Consider the following 25,188-nt stretch of genomic DNA (forward strand, 5'->3'; position numbering starts at 1 on the left):
TTTTTAAAACCAAATGGCATAACTCTATATGCAAAGGAACCAAATTCTGAGACAAATGTAGTTTTGTCGTGATCTTACTTTGCAATAGGTACTTTATTTTACCCTAAGAAGTCATCCATAAATGAATAACATTCATGTCCTTCCACTTCATTTATGATTTCATCAGTGAACGGAGTGGAGGATGAGTCAGTTACTGACAAATTTATTTAGGATGTGAAAATCGACACAAATTATTAGCCTTGCCAGGTCATGCTTTTTGCGTTGCACAACCATGAGATGTGCCTACTTTGAATTTTCTATTGGATAGATGATGTTGGTAGCCAACATCCCTTATATTTCTTTATGTACAATAAGTTTGTATTTGTGAGCCAATTCCTATGGATTTTTTTATGCGTTTGGCTCCTTGAATGAGGTCAATTTTTGTCTCCCCAGTTTCCTTATGAGTCCTTTCATGTCTTTCTAATCATGTGCAAATACTTCTTGATATTATTTTAATAAGTCAATAAATTATGTGGCATGCTTGCTTTACCAACAATCACTAAGTCAAGCTATTTTGTCAGTCATCGTTTGATATGTTGATTTCTTTAATTTTTATCTCCATGTCCACCCATTTGGGAGCCTTCGACTCATCAAGCTTCTAGTATCCTATTTTTACTTCTTCATAGGTAAGCAGATAATCTGGTTTGTTGGGATTCTAATTTTCTTCTCTAGATACTTTTAATATTGTTTTGAATTTTCTAAAATTATCTAGATGTTCTTTTTTCCAACAAAAACTATACCCTAGAATATTGGTGTTTTCCATTTATAAGTAGTAAATTGTTCTTTTTTCTGATTCCTTGCATGATATAAGGTTGCGTGTGGAAGCTGATGAGAATTCAGATTTCATTTTTCCTTTTTCTAGTTTTCTAGTAGAAGTTTATCCTTCTAAAAAATCCTTTATTTGTTGAGTTTCTTCGACCAATTCTTTCTCCATGGGATGGCATTGAAAATATTTAATAAAATTTCTTTTTAATTCACTCCATTATAATGTTTCACATTGATATTACTCTATCTTACCATGTATTTGACAAATCATCGAGATTACTAGGAAACATATGAGGCCAAGCTCTCTCATCCATGTAGCCAATCCCCTCCCATTATGTTTCACAAAGATGAATATTTTCCACAAGGTTATGGCCATGTTTGAATGTCATAATGTTGGCTATTGACAGTTTCCTCCCTTCAAAATGGTCAATAAAATATGTAGTTGTTTCCATCCATGTTTGGATTCAAGGGGCATGGGTATCCCACCATCTTGATACCTGTTTAGTGAAGGTCTAGTCTAAACTTTGAATTATTCCTTGCTCTCCTATCAACTTACTTACTTCCTCAAAATGGGTTACATGAGATTATAGTTCTTTAAATATTAGTGGGGTACCACAGTCCTTCCTTAGTTTAGATGGTAGCAGTGTTGAAGTTTGACTCAACATCTTTTCTTGTACAATAAGCATTGTTTTTATTGTGAAACATGGTTGGACATTATGATTCAGTATAGATTTAATCATCCAACATTTTTTTGCTTTGGATTCATAATTCACAATATTCCATAATATAACTTAGTGTCTGAATTTTGGCTAATGCAGAGTGGTGAACCTAATAATATTTCTCCAAATGAATTTGGCTTCATGTTGTCTTTTTCTTCAAACAAAATTTGATATAATATTTCTAATCTTGTGTCATCATCGTAGGGTTCTGCCTTGGGTTATCCTTCATTTGGGTCAAGAGGTATTATAAGTTTTCTCTTGTTGCTTTCATTTTCCAACCCCATGGTCTTCCGACCAAGGTTGCATAAGATAGTATACCATCAACTAAGTTGATTACTTTAAATTTGACCAAAGTCATAATACCCATTATTGATGTTTGCATCTGTCTTACTATTTTGATAGGTTCAATAAATCTCTAGTCTACTCATTCCAGATAACTAGTCATTCTTTGTCAGGTCAGTCTTCCCAATTTTATCCATGTTTCACTAGGAAGAATATTAACTTGCGACCTAAAATCGACTACGACTTGATTTACCATGTAGCCATTTATCTCAAGATCTACTTGAGTGTTATAGTCAACTAATTTTTTGTCATGATATACTTATCGTAAGTTCTTATATTGTTGTTTCTCCTTGTTATAGCCATTAAGTATATGGAGGAGTTCAATCAATCGTCTGACTGATTATTCTTCTTTTAGAAATTGGAAAAAATATTCTAATATTTTGTCTTTGGCCAAATTTTTGTTACCCAATTTTGTTCTTAAAGAACTTGACTACGTCTTTCGTCATGTCATCATGTTACTACATGTTAGGACATTGGATAGTACCTCTTGGTTGTCTAAAGATTCATTGTGTTCTTGGGTTATTCTCTTGACCTGTGCCTAATCCAATGAAGACATGTACGCTTTTGGAGTTCGATACCTCTTGATTTGGAATGAAATAGGTCAAATAAACAAAAAAAATTATCCATTACTTTCTCTAATATTTTAGGGCAATCCTCTAAAGAGTGGTCACCTAATCTGCACATGTTGTAGAAACACAAATCGGTTTTATCCTTCAAGGGGTAGTTAGGCCCAATATGGCCTTCCTATGAACATGTAAAGAAATATATTCTTCCCAACCTCAACTATGGACTCAACCTCTTGTATTGAATCCTCACATTTTTCCACCAAATCCTCCCTTTCCTTAATATCCATTTTCTCTACCTCCTGGTGTTATTAGATCATTCAATTAGTCATAAGCTTGTGTATATAAAATATGATAGTTTGGTTCTATTTCTCCCATTCAATTGGAATTCCCAGGAGGAGTGAGTATTTTCTTCAGATATATCGTAGCACTTTTCTTTTGCAATTCTCAAATTGTATTAATACTCTATTATGGTATTACTCAACGAGACTTACCATATCTTTCAATATATGTCTATTTAAACATGTCATACATCCTTTTCAAAATAGTCTCTAAATTTATATTTATCATTTGTGTTCCTTTCAGTTATACAATTGGTGCACCACAAATCATTTTTCGCATTGACATATTCAAAAGAGATTGTTGCAACTATTCAATTTTTTCTTCTATTCTTTTGGCAGTTGACAAGGAGGTCAACTGCTAATCACCATATATTTCGATATGTTGGCCATTTTTTAGTTCTTCCTCACATGATGTTATTTCATGCATTCTTAGTTTCCCTCATATTCTCTTCGATAATCCAAGAACATACCATTGGACTAAGAGAGTTTCATCAATGGTGTATGGGGTTTGACTAGAGAAATCCTTAACTATTTTGTCATACACTCTAATTGTTTCCTCATTTCCTTTCTTTAATTTCTCTGAGCTTCTATGTTGCAAGGCACTTAGCATCTTCAGCTTTAAAGAAGGAGAGGAATTGTTTCTTAATATCAGTATTACTTTTGGTATGGCTCTCCATGAAGTTAATGAACCATTTTAGGGATATTTTCTGAAGAGCTACTGCAAATTGTGCCATTTGATTATTTTTCATTTGTAAGATCATTGGTCATCTAGAACTCTTCACAAATGTACCAGTGATTTTTTGGATCCCAATATCCCTCATTGAGGAGATATCACTCAACCCCATATATATATTAATGAAGGTGGATTGTATATTATTTTCTTTGGACTTAGGGTTTGACCTACTGGGACAATATGCTCCTCAGTTTATTGATTCAGGTAAACAGTCTCAAATACTATGTAGTTTCATACCTCAACACTAAGTATTTGTTCGATTTGTGGGTTACACTCTTTATTTTCAACTTCGACACTTGCAAGAGTTATGAATATGTCGTCACTTTTACACCCTTTATCTATATACTCAAGAAACAGATTTCTTAGAGAATGTGATAATTCATTGTCCCTATTGGAAATCTTGGAGCAACTAAATTAGGTGATTTTTCATTCTCTAATAACTATCTCTGATGTTGTTTTACTTAACTTGATTAGATTATTCTTTCACTTGATTATTATTATTGTTCTTATCATCAAACAATTATCAAACTATGAATATCAATGAGACAAGAGGACACAAAATGAAGGTTACAAGCTAGGGCCAAAACCTGAAAGAATTCTTCTCTTCTTATAGAACTTCAAATGACGAATTCCAAGACCTATGACCCTTGACAAAGACCCTTCCAAGGCCAAGTCAAACTTCTCTTTGAAGCACTTCCTTCTCACAAATTCAACCCAATTCAAACTTGCCTTATAGAAGCTTCCACTTCTCCTTTGACCACGATTTCATACCTGCAAATTTGACTGCAACTTCGTCCTCTCTTACCTGCAAATTTCGACCTCCTGCAATTATTTCACTTTTTACGTGTGATAGATTTTGGGGTATTTTGACCTCTTCTTTAAATCGCTCGGAAATCACTTTCTTTCTTGTTAATTCATCTTCCTAAATTAGTCTTCTTGGCACAAAAAATGAGAATTATTGAAGGATATTTAATTCAATCTACTTGCAACAGATGGATGCCCCAAAATAGTCCCTTTTAATCCTTCTCTTCTCCTTTTGTTGTCTTTCCTCTTCCTCACTAGCTATTCGTTTTATTTTTGTACTTATGATTGAACTTATTGAGCTAAAATGAATGCCCATTGAATGAGTTTAAGTTCTATTTATGGGATTCTTTAAGTTCCCTAATAGGTTGACTTGTTCCTCCTGGTAGGCTGACTTGTCATCCTTTGAAGGTCGACTTGTTATAGCACTGTGACAAGGTCTTGGAGGGTATTTATGACTCGTTATAAAATTTCTTTACATGATGTAACATGCCTGATAAGGCCTTCCATATATGAAAATGACTTAGTTGACTTCTTAACTCTATGACAAACCCTAGAAGAACTCAATGGGCGCTTGACCTATGACCTTGAGAATGAAACCCATGCTACAAAAAATAATAATAATAATATTTTTTTGTTTCCTTTTACAATATATAAGAATCGATAGTACCTTTCATATTTATGAAGACCAAACCTAGTTACACATTTCAACACTCCCTCTTAACTAGGGAGGTATCCATAATCTATAAAACGTACTTAGAGATTCTCAAACTGAAGAATTATCATAAGAAGTGTCGGATTGATAAGTCATCTCATAAGCTACTTTCTTATTTTATGCCAGTGCATCTCATTATACCAACCAACATTTTCACATACAAAGGCCTTGACTAATAGCTCTATCTCTCCACAAGATCAGACCGCAATGCTAGTGAGGAAAATGACTAATAGACACCGTCATCATTGTCTCTCAAGGCACATACCGCACCCGGGTGTTCAAAGGGTATGTCCTTTTAGTACAATTCATATCTTGGAATAACACATCCTTGAGGAATTTCCTCTTCGACCTATTGGATTCCCTACCACATCCTCAAAGAGTATTGGAAACCAAACACTTACCCAATCCTCCATTATTTATTCATAACATGAATATAGAATGATGTTTCTATCTCTCCCTCTCAAATAGGAAGGATCTACACATTCCTATAAAAGGAATATACCCAAGCTCCCTCTTACTTAGGGACTTGCCCAGGCTCCCTCTTAACTAGGGAATTGTTTCCAATCAGCAACCATCTTCTCCATTAGAGAAATTTTGAGGTCTAAAATGGGCCTCCTTAGAAAAATGTACAACCAAAATAAAATTTATAAGAACCAATAAGATTCAAGATGATGATGTCAGCCATGGGGGATGACCCACCATTCTTGGGGTAAAAATGTAAAAAGATTAAAAAATAATAAAATAACAAAACTACTTTTTCAACTCGTATTTTCAACTTATCTCCCTAAGGTTTTACTCAAATTTCAAGTGGAAGTACCCATTGGATGCAAAATTTAATTCCTCATCCAAGGAATACCCATGTTGCATACTTTTGAGGGACCCCGCTACACGAAGAATGAGAAATACATGAAAAAACATTATTGCAATCACACTTTTCATGTATTTCTCATTTTTCGTGTAGCAAGGTCCATTGAAAGTATGCAACATGGGTATTCCTTGGATGAGGAATCAAATTCTTCATCCAACGAGTGTTCTCGATCGAAATTTGAGTAAACCCATAGGAAGATAATTTGAAAATACAATTTGAAAAAGTAGTTTTTTCTTTTTTCCCTCTAAAATTTGATGATGTAATCTAATATTATTTTATTATTTCCACTATTATTTTATAATTTTCTTAGGAGGTCCATTTTAGACCTCAAAATTCCCCTAATTCTTTGGTGGATATCATGGTTGTAATGTGTTATGAAACCAGCTCAAGAAAAGATAGAAAAGATAGATCAACGCCTTAGAATTCAGCCTCTTCGAGGGGGCAACCTCCTTTACATTAAATAAATGAACAATTCTTTGATGATACAAATGACAAAACCTCGTTTCTATATATAGGAGTCTAAGGAGTCACAATATAATCCAGCCGACCTAACAATAATAATATAAAGCCACAAAAATAACAATAGAGGGATTCTATGGGGCACAGAAATAACAACATGGGGGTAATAGGGGCACAACAATATAAATAAGGGGTATAACTACAATAGTAATGGGGTAATCACTAGTATTATAGGGACCCAACATGCCCCTCTCCTTCAAAAAAGTGTTGTCCTCAACACTTGAGTAGTTCTGGATACTTCTACATAAAATTCTCATCCTCCCATGTGGAATCTTCAGCGGATAAGTTCTTCCACTTGATAAGATACTCTGAAATTGATCGATTTCGTAGCTGTCGAGTTCTTGTTTCTGTGACTACTTCCGGTTCCAATATAATTTTTCCTTCCTCATCAAGTTCTGGCAATATTGTTTGAATTGGGAGCTTGTCGCCTATAACCTTCTTTAAACATGAAACATGGAAAACTGGGTGCAATCGAGAAGCTGCAGGAAGCTCCAATTTGTATGCCATAGTACCAATCTTTTGCAACACCTTGTACGGACCATAATACTTTGGTGATAATTTATTATCCTTCTTAGCTTGCTTTAGGGACATTTGCTTATATGGTTGTAGCCGTAGGAATACCCAATCACCTACATCAAAACTTCTTTCACTGCGATGTTGATCTTCCTGTTGTTTCATTCTATTTTGTGCCAACACGAGGTTATCCTTTAAGAGTTGGAGGACTTGTTGTTGATGTTCGATGTGATGTTCCACTGCCTGAACCTTAGAATTTTCTCTTAAATATGATGTGATGGATGGTGGTTGATACCCATAAAGTGCCATAAATGGGGTCATTTTTGTTGCTGTATGGAAGGAAGTGTTATACCACCATTCAGCCAGAGGCAACCATTTGACCCATTGTGTCTGTTTATCAGATACAAAGCAACGAAGATATCCTTCCAAACATTTGTTTACTATCTCACTTTGCCCATCAGATTGAGGATGATAAGATGAGCTATGAGCTAACTGAGTACCAAGACAAGAAAATAATTTTGTCCAAAAATTTCCAGTGAAAATGGGATCTCTGTCACTTACAATAATCTTTGGGTTTCCATGTAGCTTTTGAATTGTTTCCATAAATGCAGTAGAAACTGTACTGGCTTTAAATGGATGTGATAATGCACAAAAGTGTGCATACTTGGTAAGTCTATCAACTACCACCATGATGACACTCTTTCCCTCAGACTTGGGTAAACCTGTGATAAAATCCATTGAAACCTCCTCCCAACATTGGCTTGGAATGGATAAAGGTTGTAATAGACCCGGTGTCTTAATTGTTTCAACTTTATTTTCTTGGCAAACCAAACATTCCGCCACAAACTTTTGAATATCTGATTTAAGGCCATGCCAAAAAAATTCCTTCTTAACCCTGTGGTAAGTTTTTAAAAATCCTGAGTGCCCTCCTAAGGGAGAAGTGTGCAATTCCATAAGAATCTTTTGTTTTAGCTGGGAATTCTTACAGAGGTATAAGCGATCTTTGTACCATAATGAATCATTTTGCCAGCTAAATGTATCAGACGTACTGGAATCTTGTTGTAGCTTTTGAATAAGTGCCCACACTTCTTCATCATTCTTCCATTCCTCCCTTGCTTCTTTTATCCAATCTGGTTGGATAATAGAAATGGCGCACAACAATGCTTCCACATCCTCATCCTTTCTTGAGAGTGCATCTGCCACCACATTTTGCTTCCCTTTTTTGTAGATGATTTCAAAGTCATAACCCAACATCTTTGTGACCCACTTTTGTTGCTCTTCAGAGGATAATCTTTGTTCTAAAAAGTATTTAAGGCTATCATGATCCGTTTTTACCTTGAAGTGTCTTCCCATTAGGTAGGGTCGCCATTTCTTAAGTGCATGGAGTATTGCCAACATTTCCTTCTCATAAATAGCTTTGCTTAAAAACTTTCCCTTGATTGGACGACTTTCAAAAGCAATGGGTCTTTCATCTTGCATTAGAACAGCACCAATTCCATTTCCTGAAGCATCACATTCCACAATAAAGGTTTTTGTGAAGTCTGGTGTAGCTAAGACCGGTGCTTGGCACATTGCCTCTTTAAGATGTTCAAAGGCCTTTGTTGCTTCCGGAGTCCATGAAAATGCATCTTTCTTCAATAATGTTGTTAGAGGTGCTGCTATTCTCCATAATTCTTAACAAACTTGCGATAATACCCTGTCAACCCAAGAAATCCTTGCAGATGCTTTATGGATGTGGGGATTTTCCATTCCTTAATGGCTTTAATTTTGCTAGGGTCTACCTTAACTCCTTCATGAGATACAATATGACCCAAATATTCCACCTCCTGGACTCCAAAGAAACATTTGGATCTTTTTGCATATAATTGTTTCTCCTCCAATAGTTGTAGCATCCTGTCAACATGTTCAACATGATCCTTCCAAGACTTGTTGTAGATTAGTATATCATCAAAAAATACTAACACAAATTTTCTAAGGAATGGTTTGAAAATTGAATTCATCAAACCTTGAAATGTTGAAGGTGCATTGGTAAGGCCAAAAGGCATGACCAAAAATTCATAATGACCCTCATGAGTTCTAAATGCCATTTTCGGAATGTCTTCAATCTTCATTCTGATTTGATGATATCCCGAACGAAGATCCAACTTGGTGAAGTAAATTGATCCATGCAATTCATCCAGTAATTCATCAATGACATGAATGGGGAACTTATCTTTAATAGTGAGCTTGTTGAGCTCCCTATAATCCGGACACATGTGCCATGATCCATCCTTCTTGTGCACCAATACTACTGGAGCAGAGAAAGAACTTTGACTTGGTTGAATTATACCAGCCTCTAGCATTTCTGCAACCATACGTTCAATTTCACCTTTTTGGACATAGGGATATCTATACAGCCTGATGTTTGGAGGAACACTTCCTGGAATCAGATGAATAGCATGATCATGATCACGCATAGGTGGGAGACCTTCGGGAGTCTCAAATACCTTGGAATGATTGTCCAGGACTTTTTGGAGATCTGGAGAAATAGATGATTCTGATGTGGAAACATCTAGCGAACATAATTGTGCAATTACACCTCTTTGCTCCTTTTTTAGAAGCTTTGTCATACCATTAAAGCTGATTATCTTTCCTGGTTTCCTTACAATACCCCTTAATTCAACTTCCTTTCCTTCCGTAGAAAATTTGATGAAAATTTCTTGAAAATTAAAAGCTATTGTACCCAAGGATTGTAGCCATTGGACTCCTAGTACAACATCAGCACCTCCCATTGGAATGGAAAGCATTGGGCTAGTCAATACATATTCTCCCATGGATAGCTTGATATTATGGCACCTTCCAGAGCAATTTATTGTTCCTCCATTTGCAATCATCACTTGACACTCTGGTGCTGGATATAGGAAGCAATTCAATTCTTTTGCTACCCTACAATGAATAAAATTGTGGGTGCTTCCTGAATCAATCAACACTATTACCTTTTTCTTCTTGATTTGTCCTTCTATCTTGATGGTTTGAGGAGTGGTAATTCCTGCCAATGCATTACAAGATATGGTTGGATTTATTTGTTCTTCATCTAGGCTTTGTTCCTGGAGTATATCTTCTTCTTTTGACCTTTCTTGCTCCTTTTCTTCTTCCTCTTCACAATCTATGTAGAATAATTTATTCTCAACACACTTATGACCTTTAGTGTATTGCTATCACAACTGTAACAAAGCCCTTTCACTCTTTTTTCTTCCAATTGTTGTGGTGTCAACCTTATAGGTTGTGGAAGACTAGGGGCAACAACACTTCCGTCTTTATAGTTGTGAGTGGTATGCTTCCTGGTTGCCATAATTTTGCTTTCCATTTTTCTTGCTAACCTGAATGCCTTCTCTAATGAATCAGGTTCCCAAAGGCGAACGTCATGTTGGATATTATCCTTTAAAGACCCTATGAACACATCAATCCTATGCTCCTCTGGAATATCTTTTACCCTTATGTTCAATTTTTGGAACTCCTCAATGTGCTCCATTACTGAACCCTTTTGTTTGAGACTTATCAATTGGCTAAAAAAAGTGTTGCTTTTTGTATCTTCATAATGTGCTATCAATTCTTCCGTAAAAATTGCCCAAGTGATAAAATTTTTATGAGAGAATAGCCATTGATACCATACAAATTGATTTGGTTCCAAATATACAGATGCCATATGTACCTTTTTTGTGTTTTGCACATTATTCAGATCGAAGAACTGCTCCATCTGTAATATCCATGTGGCGGGATCCTTGCCATCAAACTTCCTCATATCGATTTTTGGAATATGGTGGGTCTTTGATCCGACATTAGCATCTATGGAATCATGATTAACATTACTTTTGTTCACATCATGAGTTTCCTTTACAACCTTTTCACCATTAGTAAGTATTTCTTGTAGAAAATTTGTCAAATCTGTCTTCAAATCTACCATGTCTGTCTTCAAATATGTCTTCAAATCTGCCATGTCTCTCTTAAAATCTATCTTCGAATCATCCATCTTATCTTCCATGCCCTTTATCTTAGATTCCACGCCATTTATCTTAGATTCCACGCCACTTATCTTAGCTTCTATTAGCTTTTGTGAGCGTGACATTTGTTGCACTTGTTCTTGTAATTTTGATATATCATGTAGCATTTCTTCCTCTTCTTCATGAGTCATGCTAGAGCTTTCAGGTTCCTTACTAGGTGTTTGAATTTTCTTTCCTTGGGGCATCAGTTACCGATAATAATGCTTTACTATGCCCTTTGAATTCCGTTAAACCAAGCTTACACAAAAATTTAAAAAAACTACACACCTTTTTTCACTTTATAGAAGCCTGATATTGAATCTGATGTATCTCTGTAATTTTAGATCATCTAGTTCTAAAATTGCAACCTATAGTAGCCTTCTGCATCCTCTTTGCAATGCCACAAGTCTGACCCAAATTGGATTCTCCAAGGAAGAGTTATGTGAAATCTCCCACAGTGACTTGCTTTTAGACTAGTTCAGTAGAGCAAACTTGTACGACGTGCCACGAGTCACTGTTTCAACCTTTGAATCTGAAACACGCACACAAGAAACTACAGTCCATCCTCTTTCTATACCTTCTTACGAAATTTCAATCTGATCCCCAGAGAGAAAGTTATGACGATTTTCCCCAGGTCACCTGTTTTGAATGTAATTCAGGAGTCTGCAAAAAGACCAACTTCCTTAGATCATATCTCCGCAAATATCGCGCGAAAAGCTCTGAAATTTGGACCCAAGGTTCAGCGCGATTTCTTCTAAAATGGGTTTTTTTGCGACTTCTGAAACGTCACAGAAAAAAGTTATAGCGAAAATTCCACGATGACCTGTTTGGAGCAGCGAAACCCTAGAATCCAAAGCTCTGATACCAAATGTTATGAAACCAGCTCAAGAAAAGATAGAAAAGATAGATCAACGCCTTAGAATTCAGCCTCTTCGAGGGGGAAAACTCCTTACATTACATAAATGAACAATTCTTTGATGATACAAATGACAAAACCTCTTTTCCATATATAGGAGTCTAAGGAGTCACAATATAATCCAGCCGACCTAACAATAATAATATGAAGCCACAAAAATAACAATAGAGGGATCTATGGGGGACAGAAATAAAAACATGGGGGTAATAGGGGCACAACAATATAAATAAGGGGTATAACTACAATAGTAATGGGGTAATCACTAGTATTATAGGGACCCAACATAATGCCCCACTTAATCTTATCATGAAAATTTTATTAATGTTTACATGACCTGAAAATATTGTCTTATAATTATCAAGAAATATTGGTGAATACCTTCATTTGGTAAACTATAAATTTTATTTACTGATATAAAATTTATTATTGCTATTATTCAATTCCCAAATTGTCTTCTCAAATTTAATCTTGGATAGGATATGGTCTCCTTCCATTATTCCAATTTAAATATTCTTATCACATTCCCAAAATGTACTCTCACATTTACTTGGGAGAAGACATGGTCCTCTCCAACTAATTACCAATTTATATATTCATCTCTCATCCCCAAAATGTACTCTCACATTTACTTGGGAGAAGACATGGTCCTCTCCAACTAATTACCAATTTATATATTCATCTCTCATCCCCAAAATGTACTCTCACATTTACTTGGGAGAAAACATGGTCCTCTCCAACTAATTACCAATTTATATATTCATCTCTCATCCCCAAAATGTACTCTCACATTTACTTGGGAGAAGACATGGTCCTCTCCAACTAATTACCAATTTATATATTCATCTCTCATCCCCAAAATGTACTCTATTCTTATCACATTCCCAAATTTCCTCTCATGTTTACTTAGGAGAAGAGAAGTCAACTGTAAGGATGAGGGAGAAGTTATGACATTAATGAGAGGTAGTTGAGGTGGAGAGGAGAGTGGGGGCATAAAAGGGGAAGGAGGAAGAGAGGAAGGGGGATGCTGGGTCTTGCTTTTGGTTTTGGTTGGCTGTGATTTTGGAGGAATTGTTGAGAGAGAGGAAAGGAGTATGGTTTATTTTGGTCTTGGACACACACTACATCTGGTTGGACTTGGGCTCGAAAGGCTAGGGAACCTATGGAGGTTTCTTGGGCCAGGAATTACTTCCTAGTTGGCTAGGAGGTAAATCCAGTCAGTAGTCAAGAGGAGTGTTCCAGTGGGAGAAGAAGCTCAAGGGCATCTCTATCGTGCCATCGGTACAGGTATTCCTCTATGCATAGATTACTCATGTAAGTGATTGAAACGAAATGTTTACTAATTAAATTGTAGGAATTAGATTCTAAATGGTAAATTATCATCGTTTAAATGTCTTGTAAGAAAATAAATTATTGCCTCTTATTGCATTTAATTTTAGAGAATATAGATGTGGTAGAAGACCCTAGGATGGGATCTTTCACATAGTATCAGAGCCTAGGTTCAAAATCTAGGCCTGGAAACCTATTCATTTATCGAAAGTCATAGCCAAAACCAAAAAGAGTAGTACTCTCTTGATATCCACAACCTAGCATATTTCCTATCATGTCATGGAAGTAGTAAACAATATTCATCCGAATAATCAAATCAAAATGTAAGGAATGTCAACTCTGGAAAACTGATTCACGTTTTCAAATCACTAGATATAGAGGAAGGTATGCAATGTGTTGCAAGAATATCGGGAGTTGCTTCCTTCGATTTTTTTCTTTTATTATTTTTTTTCTCGCCAAAACAACAATCTGTTGGTACTCCAGGTCATATCTCAGAAATTCATCCTCACAGTTTTCCACCATGTCTGCAAGATGCTTGAGATTTTTTTTCATGCACTCCATTGGAAGCCAGGACCTGTGTATTTACAACATCCTCATAACCAATATTTATATCTACCACCAGAACCTAAGAAATTACCACCAACTGTTCATCTTCTGTTCATGCCATAGAATGCAGTAGCTTGTCCAAACAGTTTTACTGGAGTAGGTAGTCTTGTCACCTTTCCTTCTATGCCCGACACTTATATATGTTATTCTCGCAGTTGCAATTTTTGTGTACAGACAAACCTCATTAGCTTTAGCTAGTGCGCTTGTAGACTCATCCAACAGAGCAAGTTCTGGTTGTGCAAGTAGCAACCGAACAAATGCGAGTCATTGCTATTCACCCAATGAAAGTACACATGACCAGTCAACGTTGGAGTCCAAACCATTGTAGCATGTGATTAGATGATCAAGACATACAACCTTCAATACCCCAACAAGATCATCTTCATTTGGCATAGGTTTAAGTTCACATCGTGTGTTTGTCAATCTCAAACTTTTCAATGAAAATGGTAGAGAATTTGGTTCTGACACAGCAATAAGATCTTCAATCCACATAGGATAAAGCAGCTACTAGTGTAGGGTTCCTAAAACCATGTAAGACCTTTGAGGAAGGAAAAATATTGCCCCAGAACTTCCTTCTGTTCCATGTACGAGTTGGTGTTCTTTGTCTTCTGTACGATAGTTTGTTCCATTCACTGGGCCATCATTGTTAATGCTCCTTGTAAAATAGATCTATCAGATCCTTTATTGCTCTATTTTATATGGAATCTAGTAGTTCCTTTACCAGAGCACCATATACCAGCAATAGCTCTCAATAGTGATGTTTTTCCACTTCCACTTGGACCCATTATCAGCAAGTGATCTCCTTTAGTGACCACCAATGAAAAGTCTTCAATAAGAGTCATGGTGTACTGTGGTGTTTGTAATGTTAAATGTTCAATTTCCAAAAGTTTTGGACAAACTTCAAAAGTATCTGCTTCATTACATTCCGAAGCAGTTCCATAAAACTGATCAACCTTCAAGAAAGCTATCTTTGGTTTGGAGTCTTCTATCAATAGACTATTTCTTTGGTCCAAAATATCACTGAACTCACCTAACCGATCAATGACAGCTGAGAAAGCACTGATAGCCTGAAACTGATATACAATTAGTGAGAAGTTGCCCAAGACATGATTGAAAGTGGAGTAAGACTGATTGATCACTCCAAATTCGATTTTTCCAGAGAAATACATGGGAGCCACAACAACTACAGGTAAAATTTGAATTAGGTATCGGTATCCACTGGTGAAGAAGTCCAAGTTCCGTGATGAAATCAATAATTGAGTTAAATTCTCAAAAGCTTGTTTGAAGTGCTGGAGAAGCAGCTGCATCTCATTCTCTTCACCTCCATAGAAAGCAATTGACTCTCCACTTTCTCAGATGTGCACTAGCCCATAACAAAAATCTACCTCTTTCTTTTTCTTGCATGAAGTTTAGGTTTACAAGTCCCTTTCCTACAAGGACACTGATGGTTGTTTCCCTAGGTGAATAAACAATGAGCACCACAAATAGAGGTGGATAAATTCCAAACAATATGTTGTTGATTGATATCAAGTCCACTGCTACTGTAAACAATGTTAATACAAATGCAAAGAAGTCCCGGTGAAAGAACTAAGGTCATCAACAATCCTCTGATCTGGGTTATCCATGATTGATTGTGATTGGGTCTTATAGAAAATTTGGTTCTCAAAATAGCAGCCCAAATAGTATCTTGTCATCCATGCCCACCATCTCAGTCCAAGTGTTTCCCTTCCATAATCTCTCAGTACAAAGACCTATAAGGGTGCAACAATTTGCTCACCGGAATTCCTCCAGCAAAAGCTCCTAGGTAATACAGAAGTTGTTTTGTAAACTGCTCCTGATATTTGCTTGCAAGGGCATTATAAAAATCACACCTAATAAAATTGAATCCCACATTGATTCCTGTAGCGGCTAGGGTGAGAGAAAATACACCAGTGAGTTGTAATCTAGCCTGAAATTTATCCTTTGAGGTCCAATATGGAATGGAAACCTTCCAAAACCTATTGATAAGCAATGATGGGCTCAACATTCTTCGCCTCCACAAACATCCACCTCAACATTCTCCACTTCAACAAGAAATGCACGAAAATAGAAACTAGATGGATGCTTTGAGTTGGTTTCCACTCATTTGGTTGAACCCCAAAATCTCTTAAAAGTTGAATAATCGTCTCTTGATCTGCATGATTGAAAATGCATCTAGTAATCCATTTAATTACAGGTTCCATCAAGCGGACATACATCTGTTTTTCATGATAAGACTTCATCATTTTGGTACCTAGATTTCCTGAAAGAACCCTTTGAAATAGTGTGATATAATCACCAAGTCCTATGATGAGAAAACCTCTAAGGAATCAAAACTTGTGGTAAGATCCATCCGGGTAAAGGGATGGAGAACCTTAACCACGTGTGATAAGAAAGTCTGAAGATTATTCCCATCCTTGTCGAGGGAGATGCCAACCATCTCTCCTTTCTACGCATTAGCAATCTGGTCCTGCTTATAATGTTTCATGCCTTTATCTATAGCTATAGATACTCTGACTCTAGCAGAAGCAACCATCACCATTGCAGGTGACTGAGATAAGACAGGTGCAAATATTATAAGCTTTCCATGACATGATCTTTTTTTTATGCCGTATTCAGTACTGAAACATCTGGTGGAGACTGATAATTGAAGTATTGGAGAATTGGGATGGAAAACACCAGCTGAAACAAGCTACCAGTGTAGCTACTCCCCTAAATGCACCTTCTCTAGATGCCATTGGTGAAATTGTCAGATCATGCCCATTTACAGATACAACATATTCCCTAGTTGCATTCCAGCACAACAAATGAATTGGTATATGATTCATCATATATCTAGATAGGATATATGAAATCATGACTCGACATCAAATATGGCAGCCACATTCTCTGTTGTAGCAGCAACTAACTGCAAACTATTTAGGACAATATGATTTGTTGTCACCCCAATATGCCAAACAACAATATTCTTACTAGTCAAATGCAAATGACATGATACAACTATATATATTAGTTGTGGAAATGAGACTTGTGATCCTAGTTGTTTCAAGTTGATGGAAATTTGGAAATCCATAGCTTTATATGAGATATAGATGTTGATAGACTTGATTATTGGTTAAGACAACTTGATATGTACTTAAGACACAAGAATATTCAAACTTGCAAAAGATATTTTTTTTCTAAGTTGAATATGAGTAGAGCAACACCAATAACTTTGTTCAAGGCCAATGATAGTTAGGTAATATGTCTATTAGCAACTAGTAAATCTTTCAGTAGTCATGGAGCAAGTTTTCTATAGTAGAGTATGAGAGAAGTTTGAAGATTAAAGGGTAATTTTTGAAGTAAAAGTTGGGCCAAGCAATATCATAATATATTGAATAGTTGCATTGATACATACATTATAAAGCTTCAAATCTGTCGTGTGCCTAATTGCCCATTTATTCAATGGGGCTTGCCAATTTTTTTAAATTTTTTTGGGTACCACCTTGTAGCATATCCAGGTTCAAATGCTATTTTTCATTCCGGATAGTTGAATTTTTCTTCAACTCTAATTGTTGTCGAGGGGTTCCACAAGGTTGTCAAAATGGGCATCACATTCCTTCAACTCCTGTTTTTTTTTACTCCACTTATATTTGAATGATAATCACCAATGGTTAATGTGCCTTGAATTCTTCCAGATGCTCCTGTAATATGAAATTGCTCAACCTTATGTGGGTCCAAAGAATCTGTAAGCATTGTATTTTGAATATTAAAATCAACTCCATCATTAGATGACTCTTGCAGAATATTACTTTCACTATCAAGGGCCCTATCATTTAATCTCAATTTTTGCCCCATGGAAGATGGTGCCCTAAAAGGATCACTAGGATCATCATCTTCATCATTTTCTCCACTATCAAAGAGATCTTTATGCAATAGTGATAGCCTTTCCTTCAGAGATTGCCTACCATTAATTGCTTTTGGAAATTGAGGTCCACCAGTGGCGAACTCATTATTTAAACCCAATATCTTTTCAAGTTATTCTGTACTTGAAAATTGAGAGCTACTTTCTGTAGAGACTTGAGTATCAGTTGTGATTAATTTATCTGATGAATTAGATGCGGTTCAATCTAGAATACTACTAATGCTGCTAGATGGACTTAGTTCATTTTTATTTGCATCTGAATTAGAACCATATAATCTCTCTAGAATAGATGGTTGTGACCAGACGAGTAGATTCCAATGGAATAGAGGAAACTAACTCATCTTCATCATCAAAGAGTCCACCTGAAAATAATGCCCCTTAAAATTTCCTAATGAAATTGCTTGAACCAAAAAGATCCTTACCGGGTTCCTGACTAGCTATACCTTCTTCTCTCTTGTTGCCAATACTCCGAGAGTTCATTTTCTCAGAATCAATTGTTTGTTTAGAAATTTGAGCAGTAGGCAGTGACAACACAGGAGTAGATGCATTGAATCTAGAAGAAGTTGAAACTTCCTTATTATCCAAAAATGCTTGAGAAATTGCTATTACATTGACTTTGCTGCTCATGTTATTTGAACTAGATTGGCATGGATCTTGTTGACCTTCCACAAAAGAGTTTATTTCTTTAGGACGTGTTGAGATTTTTAGTTTTGATTTTTCATTGAAACTACCACTGTTGACATTGTGAGAACCATCCACAGGCTGTGAGTACAAACTAAGGTATTCATTTATTTTAGAGGTAGATAGCGCAGCTTCACTATCAAAGAGGCCTCCTGCAACCGTATCTGGATGAATTTTTCTGTTAAAACTACTTGAAACAACCTGGTGTGCAGTTGCTTCCATTGATTTTCTAGTTATGCTTGCATGTATAGGAGTGACTGAGGTTCCTCATTACCAAGGATGGACTGGGAATTGGGAACTCCGGATACCTGAGACTATCGAGGGTAACAACCTGTGAAGCAGCAGCATCAATGCCAATGTTGTTGTCATAACCAGAAATGATCTTGGAATTGGACAAAATATCATCATAAAGTATGTATGGACTATGAAGTGTAGCCTCAAGCATAACTTTGAAATCGAGAGCAGTTGAAACTGTAGGCTCCATTCCAACCTAATCGTCTTTATCTGATTCTATTCTAGACCAATCAGCCTCTAAAAGAATTCTGGTCCTAGCCATTTCTGAAGCCAAAAATATCCCCTCCCCCTCTGCATCAGCATTTAATTCCAAAGAATCCATACCAAGTCCTATCCTCTGTTAGCCCACAACTATTATCCCACATAAATTCTTCTGTGCCAATAATATGAGGAAGTTGTCCATTGCTCCACCCAACTTTGTGAGGAATCGCTCAAAAGTATTTCTATAATTTCTCTAAATGTATTGCTTGTAGCCATTCAAGCCACTCAATAATGCTTCTCTGTATCTTGGAACTATATCCTCTTCATATCTTCGAGTGGGTACATAAACTTATGAAAGTTGGATGCTAGAATCTGAATTTAGGGCAGTCATATCATCACCTTCACATACACAATTTTCAATGAACTGAATATTTGAGAGCCCTCTGAAAGAATTGAATGTATTATAAAAATCTTGTTCAACAACTTCAGTCTACTCTAACAGTTTATGCATTTCATCAGTAACGCTATTTGCCCTCTTTTGCAACCTTTCCATAAAATCCTCTAGCCATTTTAGCACCTGGACATTAGATTGTAGAGACCATCTAGATTTAGTTGCTTCTTTGGATGCCATGATCAAGGAGCTATTATCCATTGCGGGACTGCAAAGATTAGATGTTATTTTTTGGGGTTTAAAAAAAAATAAAATCTTTAAGCCTTTAATGAATTTTGCAGTGGCTTAAACCAATCCCCATCAGAACAGGATTTGACAGGCCCTTAAGAAAACTGCTTCCGTTCAAGGCATATAATACTATTTAAAAGACTTGTATTTTGAATCTATAGGGGTTGAGTGAATATACACTTCCCTTGAATTGGGGTATGCCATTTTTCCAAGAAAATTTTGAGTTAGTAAAATTTTGTTTACAACTTATCTTTATGGTCTTTGTTTTTTATAGCCTATGCATATGTTTGAGACATTCAAAGATGAACACTAAAACTAAGCTACTGTAGTGTCTCCTTCTTTTTCTAGATAAGCTAATTGTGACTTAATTTTCACTACCCTTCCCTTTTTTTGTTTCAAGTTTATCTCATTTGTTAGAACAAAAAGATCTTCTCGATTTTGTAGTTTCTAGAGCTAGTCATTTTGGAGATTGTTAATGGTCAAATGGTAGGTCTTGTCATGATATCTTTTGACACCACCTCTCGTGCATGGATTTCATAGTTAATAACTTCTCTAATTCCCTAGTTTTTCAACATGACATTAGATTTAGTGGTTTAAGATTTAGACTACGTTTCTACAAGTCATTTTAGAGGCTTGCATTTAGCACATATGGTGTTTGAAATGTGATTGAGGACCTTGCATAACATTTCTCAAACATTTGATTTACCCTTAGCACATTTATGATGAGGGATATCCATCAACTAAGAGTTTCCTTAAGTATTGTTGGTTAATTGTTTCTCCTTGACATAGTGAATTAGTTGTTGAGCATGTTTGCATGTGTTCATAGGGTTTCACTTGGATTATTGTTTTGTAATTTTGATTAGTGAACCTTGAAGTAGTACGCCCACCCTTTGTTGCATAATTGATGTCCCTTTTGGTGGACGTCTTGATGACAGGGAAAAGTGGTTGTGGTTTGTTAGAAGAATGCCAATGGATATTTATAGTTTGGGCTAGGATGAGGCATGTTGTGAGTAGTTATTTTCTTGATAGAGGGAATCACTCCCCTTATTTAGCATCTTCTCATGCATTTGCAGGCATTCAGACCTTGCTTGGGTGGTATTTTACATTGACACCCATGGTTTTGGTCACTTGGTATGTTATTTTCACATTATATCATATAAATTCTCTTGGGTTGGGAAGCTTCTTATCAAATTTACAACCAAAATAAAATTTATAAGAACCAACAAGATTCAAGATGATGATGTCAACCATGGGGGATGACTCACCATTTTTGGGGTAAAAATGTAAAAGATTAAAAAATAATAAAATAATAAAACTACTTTTTCAACTTGTATTTTCAACTTATCTCCCTAAGGTTTTACTCAAATTTCGAGCAGGAGTACCCATTGGATGCAAAATTTAATTCCTCATCCAAGGAATACCCATGTTGCATACTTTTGAGGGACCCAGCTACACGAAAAATGAGAAATACATGAAAAAACGTGATTGCAATCACACTTTTCATGTATTTCCCATTTTTTGTGTAACAAGTGTTAGTGCCAGCCTTTGTAGCCTTCCTCCAGTGATCAAATATGCTCTTACAAAGTGATTTTAAGGTGTCAAGGTCAATTTTGTCATTTCAAAGAGTCTTCAAGCAAAATTTGGTCACTAGGCATTAGGTCTAGGGTTTGCTTTCACTCTTTTCAAAGTTGCCCAAATGTCAATCTATGTCACTATTCAGCTGAGTCTATCATCATTCATATGGTTGTTATCATCATGTCAAGTTCCATTGGGTCATTTTACAGCTTATTCATGCTTCAGTTGTGCCTTGGTAAGGTCCATTTCCCTCTCCTAGGGTTTTGGAGGTAATTTCACTTGGATGGTCAAATCATTAGCAAAACTTGTATCCAGATGTTCATACACCTTCCGCTATCCTTCATGTACCTTATTAAACACTTCCCATCACTAAGATTCCCAAAATTCCTCATTTTTCCACAAACCCTAGTTTCTTGCTACAACTTGGCAATTTTCTAAGTTGGGCCTATGTTTTGCCCTTTTGGACCCCTTCCCCTCACTCGATCTCTGAGATTCCACTTTCCCCTGCTTCCTAACATCCCTCCATACTTCCAAAAATTTCCCCAAGAATTTAGAAGCCCCTTATCCCCTTCATTTCGCTTCATTTCGACAAAATCCCTTGTTTCACACATCGGGATAGGTTATACTCAAATGATGTTTCTGAGAAACAAAAGATGAATTTGGAAAAACTGAGAGAGGTTTTTGTCCAGAATAGGCAAATGAAGAAAAACCTCCTTCACTTTTTACACAGGTATAATTTTTTTGGATAAATGTCAAAAATCCAATCTCCTTGGGAGAATTGATGCACCTCTGAAGTGACCTTGGGAAAATCAAATTTTCTCCTAGCTTGGTTGGCCAAATAAATTTCTTGATAAGTCAAAGGATGACTAGACAAAAATATATTTCCAATGAGCTACCATGAGCTCAATTTGGAATTGAGGAAGGCATTCAAAAGTTGACTGCAATAGCACTCTGCCTTGAGGCAGCCTCATTTGGCACATTTTGACCAGTCTTGGGAAATTTGATTTTTAACAAAGAAAATGAACTCAAAATTGAAAAATTCTAGTTGTAGTGGAAAGTAGACTCAGAGATCTTTCCAACGAGCTATCCTGTGCCCAATTTTGACACTAGGAATGCCTCCAAACGCCTCTTACAAAATGCGCTATGCACACAGGTGTGCGCTACGCACTGGGCCTCACTGGCCAATGTAAAAAGACAAAGGCGCTACGCATACAGGTGTGTGCTACGCGTTGGGTTCGGGCGCTACGCACTCAGTCACAGCCCCAAAAAAAAAAAAAATTAATGCGACCAGATCTTGCCAAATCGACTCCAAAGCTTGCAAGTAGGTTTTTCATGGCTGCTCAATCAATTTTAAAATGTTTGTAGTGTGTTTAAGGTGGGAAATTTGATGTGTTGGGTGTAGAAAAGTGAAACCCTATGCACATACCAAAATAATTCCTTAGGGTTTTTAAAGACATGTGGGTGGCTTGGTGAAGATTTTCCCATTCTCCATTGGTGAAATACAGTCCCATACTCATTTGTAAAGTTTTAGCCAACATTGCAAAAGGGTGCACATTACACTTTTTGCTCATTTGTCAAATTCCCTTGTGATCAAAGCAGTGACTATTTTATGCCAATCTACTTAAACAGAGCTATTACCACTGTGGCTTGTTTCCTATGATGCTTTGGTACACATGTAACATGTTTAGGTTTTGAGCATACATTGAGCTTTTGATTTCACTACACCTATATCAACATACATATTGCAGACATCTTGTTTTCAAAGCCATGTCAGACACAGATTCAGTTTATAAGGTAGAGGCTAACCGAGAGTTTTGGCTTGAGAGGGTCAACATCCACTTAGAGAATTTGTTGGCAAAGGCCAATAGAGACAAAGACATGCTCTGTCACATGAAACATCACTATTGCGCTCGCATGCATGTCGGCAAAGCAAAAATGAAGATTTTGAAAAGGAGGTTGAGCAAAGCACTAAAACGGCGAAAGAGGCTGGATCCACTTCGAGTTTTGGCCGAGGCTTCACTGGCTAGACATGACACATGATGGAGGGTCTTCGCTCTGAATTTGAGCGAATTCGGAGAAATTTTTGTCATTTTGAAATTTTTTGGTCCCAAAAACAGTTTTTTTAGCTCTACGAGTAGCGCGTCGACGCGCTCGCTTTTGATTGGGACACTTGCTGGAGGGAAACTTTGTATTTTTGGGTTTTTCATGGTATGTTATGCATGCTCAATTATTTCTGAAGCATTTCATCAAGTTCTGGATGATCCAAAGGCCTAAAAACGCCATGAAAACCACCTTGCTGCCACCTTTTGCAACAACAGGAAGTACTTCTGGGAGAATGCAGTTTTGGAGGGGCAAATGAGCTCCAAATTGAAAAATTCCACTTGGGTTGGAAAGTAGACATCCAGGGATTTCCAACGAGCTATCATGAGCTCAATTTGGATGTCAGGAAGTGCCCCAAAAATAGGCTGAAAGGTGCGCTATGCATAGAGGTTTTTGGTCAATTTTTCACTTTCCAGCTCAGAATTTCGGCCAGTCATGACCAGTTTCACCTCTTGATGTGATTTTTGACCTAGATTGATGTAATTTAATGTACATGATGTAAATTTGGTACTTATTTACCTATTCTAGATGATTCATCCACAAAATAGCAAAAATTTAATGTAATGAATCAGTTTCCTAGCATATAAGGGTTAGTTGTTTGACTGCCTAGATTTCAGTTCCTTGTTTAGAATTGGTTGAAACTGCTTAGAAGGAGGAGCTCGACCTCTAGAGGTTAGGGAATGGGTTAGCTTGGTCTATATTATTTAAATTTTCAGTTAGTAGAAAGGGTTGGACTCTTGGGAAGATTTTGGCACACTATTGTACATATTTTTCATATTTTGGCTAAGGAAAGATCAGAGGTTTTGCAGCATCTGTTGGGATTCTTGTGGCTTTCAGTTCTTGATGGTGTTATTTCTCAGTTATTGTAAGTTTATTCATGTTTACATGTATGTCATTCCCTCTTATGCTTCTAAAACTAAATGAATGAGTAAATGAGGTTGAATTCATTGTTTACAGTGCTCTTCCTTTAAATTTGTTTAGTTTTATATGTTTTCGCCAGTTTGGAGAGGATCCATGTTTCTCCTTTGCCCTCTTCAACTCCTTGTCATTCTGATCCATCCATACACCTGATTAAAACCATCAAGACTACTGCCTACCTTGCCCCAACTCGAATTCTGCAAAGATCTGACCTTAATCCCCGCACCCAAAATTGGTTTTCCCGTTTCTCCAACAAAAACCCAAAAAATCTAAATCAAACTTTCCTATCTCTTTACTAGCCTAAAATCAGTATTAATTTTGAGTCATCTCAGCCCCTCTGAAGACCTTTTTCCAAGATAGACCCGGAGAGATCCCTCTCCTGTCCTCGTAGGGCTAGCTACGAGGCTGAGCTTGGTTTGATGTGGCCTTGAGTTTTGCCTTCCTCAGCCTGAGGCAGATTTGAGCACTAACAACAAGGTCCATTGAAAGTATGCAACATGGGTATTCCTTGGATGAGGAATCAAATTCTTCATCCAACGAGTGTTCTCGATCAAAATTTGAGTAAACCCATAGGGAGATAATTTGAAAATACGATTTGAAAAAGTAGTTTTTTCTTCTTTCCCTCTAAAATTTGATGATGCAATCTAATATTATTTTATTATTTCCACTATTATTTTATAATTTTCTTGGGAGTTCCATTTTAGACCTCAAAATTCCCCTAATTCTTTGGTGGAGATCATGGTAGTATCAACTGCTTGTAGGGATCCTCTTTCTACTTCATGTCGTGATCTTCATCTTCTTCATCATTACTTTATTATAGGGCATTGACCATCTTCTCCATCACTTTCCATTCAACAAACCATAGTGTTGAACTAATATTCATGTCATCCTTCTCTTCATTGAAAAGTTATCTTCTAGTCCACATCTAGATTTTTTTCATACAACTACCTCTTCCAAGTCATGTTTCTTTTTGGATCTTCCATCCAATCACATGAGTAATAGTTGTAGGTGACATCTATAACTCTCTTTTGGT

At 36.5% G+C, this 25,188-nt stretch overlaps 1 non-coding gene and 1 pseudogene across 1 annotated transcript; both read right to left on the reverse strand.

Moving 5' to 3' along the window:
• Positions 1 to 13,812: 13,812 nt before the first annotated feature.
• LOC149166791 (ABC transporter D family member 2, chloroplastic pseudogene) lies at positions 13,813 to 15,811 on the reverse strand (annotated as a pseudogene).
• A 323-nt stretch (positions 15,812 to 16,134) lies between these two features.
• On the reverse strand, positions 16,135 to 16,262 carry LOC149166792 (U6atac minor spliceosomal RNA). Its single transcript, XR_016261047.1, has one exon. It is a non-coding gene; the product is annotated as a U6atac minor spliceosomal RNA (small nuclear RNA).
• Between the last annotated feature and the right edge of the window lie 8,926 nt (positions 16,263 to 25,188).

The sequence above is a fragment of the Pinus tabuliformis genome, chromosome 5_1, assembly GCF_031772625.1.
Source record: "Pinus tabuliformis cultivar Carrire ecotype Pingquan chromosome 5_1, CPIR1, whole genome shotgun sequence".
NCBI lineage: Eukaryota > Viridiplantae > Streptophyta > Pinopsida > Pinales > Pinaceae > Pinus > Pinus tabuliformis.